Source organism: Antechinus flavipes, chromosome 5, assembly GCF_016432865.1.
Source record: "Antechinus flavipes isolate AdamAnt ecotype Samford, QLD, Australia chromosome 5, AdamAnt_v2, whole genome shotgun sequence".
NCBI classification, from domain to species: Eukaryota; Metazoa; Chordata; class Mammalia; order Dasyuromorphia; family Dasyuridae; genus Antechinus; species Antechinus flavipes.
Window position 1 is genome coordinate 290,590,821 of NC_067402.1, and position 3,488 is coordinate 290,594,308.

Here is a 3,488-nt window from a genome sequence, read left to right on the forward strand (position 1 = left end):
CTTTATTATTATTTTTTCTAGCTCTGTAAAGTAATTGGTTTGATTGGTATGACACTGAATAAATAGATTAATTTAGGTAGTATTGTCATTTTTATTATATTAGCTCAGCCCACCCATGAGCACTTGATATTTTTCCAATTGGTTTGATTTTACTTTATTTGTGTGGAAAGTGGTAGTTGTGTTCCTATAGTTCCTGACTTTGCCTTGGCAGGCAGACTCCCAAATACTATATATTATCTACAGTTATTTTAAATGGAATTTTTTTGTACCTCTTGCTGCTAGACTTTGTTGGTAATATATAAAAATGCTGATTTTTACATGGATTTATTTTGTATCTTGCAACTTTGCTAAAGTTGTGAATTATTTCTAGTGGATTTTTAGTTGATTCTCTAGGATTTTCTAAGTATACGATTTTATCACCTGCAAAGAATGATAATTTAGTTTTGTCATTACCTATTCTAATTCTTTTAATCTGTTTTTCTTCTCTTATTGCCAAAGGTAACATTTCTAATACAATATTGAATAATAATGTTGATAATAAGCAACTTTGTTTCACCTCTGATCTTATTGGAAATGGTTCTAATTTATTCCTATTACATATGATGCTCACTGATGATTTTAAATAGATGCTACTGATTATTTTAAAGAAAACTCCATTTATTGCTATACTCTCTAGTGTTTTTAATAGTAATGGATGTTGGATTTTGTCAAATGATTTTTCTGCATCTATTGAGATAATCATATGATTTTTGTTAGCTTGGTTATTAATATAGTCAATTATGCTAATAGTTTTCCTAATATTGAACCAGCTGTGCATTCCTGGTATAAATCCTACTTGGTCATGGTGTATTATCCTGGGGATAATTTGCTGTAATCTCTTTGCTAATATTTTATTTAAGATTTTTGCATCAATATTCATTAGAGAAATTGATCTATAATTTTCTTTCTCTGTTTTGACCCTACCTGGTTTATGTATCAACATCATATCTGTCTTGTAAAAGAAATTTGGAAGGACTCCTTTCCCTATTTTTCCAAATAGTTTGCACAGTATTGGAATTAATTGTTCTTTAAATGTTTGGTAGAATCCACATGCAAATCCATCTGGCCCTGGGGATGTTTTCTTAGGGAGCTGATTAATAGCTTGTTCAATTTCTTTTTCTAAAATGGGACTGTTTAAATAACTTATTTCCTCTGTTAATCTGGACTATCTATATTTTTGTAAGTATTCCTCCATTTCATTTAGATTATCAGATTTATTGCCATATAACTGGGAAAAATAACTCCTAATTATTGCCCTAATTTCCTTTTCATCAGTAGAAAGTTCTCTCTTTTCATTTTTGATGATAACAATTTGATTTTCTTCTTTCCTTTTACTAATCAAATTAACTAAAGGTTTATCTATTTTGTGGTTCCCCACCCCCCAAACCAGTTCTTACTTTTGTTTATTAATTCAATAGTTTTCTTACTTTCAATTTTATTAATCTTTTTTATTTTCAGAATTTCAAATTTGATATTTAATTGGGGTTTTTTATTATTCTTTTTCTACCTTTTTTAGTTGCATGCTCAATTCATTGATCTTTTCTTTCTCTATTTTATACAGTAAGCATCTAGAGATATAAAACTTCCCTTAAGAACAGCTTTGGCTCCATCCCATAAATTTTGGTATGTTGTCTCATTGTTTTTTTTGGATGAAATTATCAGTTGGGTTTATGATGTGTTGTTTCACCCACTCGTTCTTTATAATCAGATTGTTTAGTTTCCAAATAATTTTTGGTCTATTTTCCTCTGGGCTTTTATTGCATGTAATTTCTATTGCATCATGATCTGAAAAAAAAATGCATGACTATTTCTGCCTTTTTGCATTTGATTTTGAGGTTTTTATGCCCTAATACATGGTCAGTTTTTGTATAGGTTCCATGTGCTGCCGAGAAAAAAGTACACTCCTTTCTGTCTCCATTCAATTTTCTCCAAAAGTCTATCATACCTAACTTTTCTAGAATTCTATTTACCTTTTTAACTTCTTTATTATTTATTTTGTGGTTTGATTTATCTAGTTCTGAAAGAGCAAGGCTGAAAGCCCCACTGGTATAGTTTTACTGTCTAATTCTCTCAACTTCTTTAGGAATTTAGATGCTATACCATTTGGTGCATATATGTTTAGTATTGATATTACTTCCTCATCTATGATACCCTTTAGCAAGATATAGTTTCCTTCCTTATTTCTTTTAATTAGTTCTATTTTTGCTTTTGTTTGATTTGAGATCAGGATTGCTACCCCTGCTTTTTTATTTATTTATTTATTTTTAATTAAAGCTTTTTATTTTCACAACATGCACGGCTAATTTTTCAACCCTGACTCTTGCAAAACCTTGTGTTCCAAATTTTCCTTTTCTTCCTCCTACCCCTACCCCTAGATGGCAAGTAATCCAATATATGTTAAACATGTTAAAATATATGTTAAATCCAATATGTATAAACATATTTATACAATTCTCTTGCTGCACAAGAGAAATCAGATCAAAAAAAGAAAGTAAATGAGTAAAAAAACAAAATGCAAGCAAACAAGAAAAAGAGCAAAAATGCTGTTGTTACCCCTGCTTTTTTTTTTTTTTAACTTCACCTGAAGCATAATAGATTCTGTTCCAGCCTTTTACCTTTACTCTGTATGTATCACTCTGCTTTAAATGTATTTCTTGTAAACAACATATTGTAGGATTCTGGCTTTTAATCCAGTTTGCTATCCGCTTCTGTTTTATGGACAGTTCATCTCATTCACATTCACGGTTATAAAATTACTAATTCTTTATTTCCTGCCATCTTATTTTCCCCAAGTTATGCTTTTCTCTTTCCTTTCCCCCTTTCCTTCCTCCCCTGTATTTTGCTTCTGACTACCACTTCCCTCAAACAGCCCTCCCCCTTTAAAGCCCCCTCCCCTTTCTTATATCTTTTCTCTACTATTTGTTTTCTCTTCTATTAGCTCCCCCTTTCCTTTCCTTAAGGAATATCTCAAGTGATATATCCAAACCATAATTCTCTTGTCACCAAATTTGTCAGTTACACAGAGAGCCCTTTTATGTAAGTCTTGCTATTGCAAACAGAAATCAGAGAAATTATATAGATGAGATTATACACAGAATGAATGAGCTCTCCCATTTTGAGAGAGAGAGAGAGAGAGAGAGAGAGAGAGAGAGAGAGAGAGAGACAGACAGACAGACAGAGACAGAGACAGGAGAGAGAGAGAGAGACAGAGAGAGACAGAAAGACGGAGAGACAGACAGTCTTAGATCTCATTCAAGGGAAAATTCTCTGAAATATCTAGGTGGTGATGTGACATGATTGAAATGCTAACTTTTCTCCATGTCCCAAAGATTCTTCCCAGAATTTTTCTGTCCTTTTGGGGACAGAGAATTTGGAACTGTGTTTTTTCTCTCTAAGCTGGAAGCTTAGAGCAAGCCAAAGATTTTTTTTCTCCCATTTTCTCAGTAACT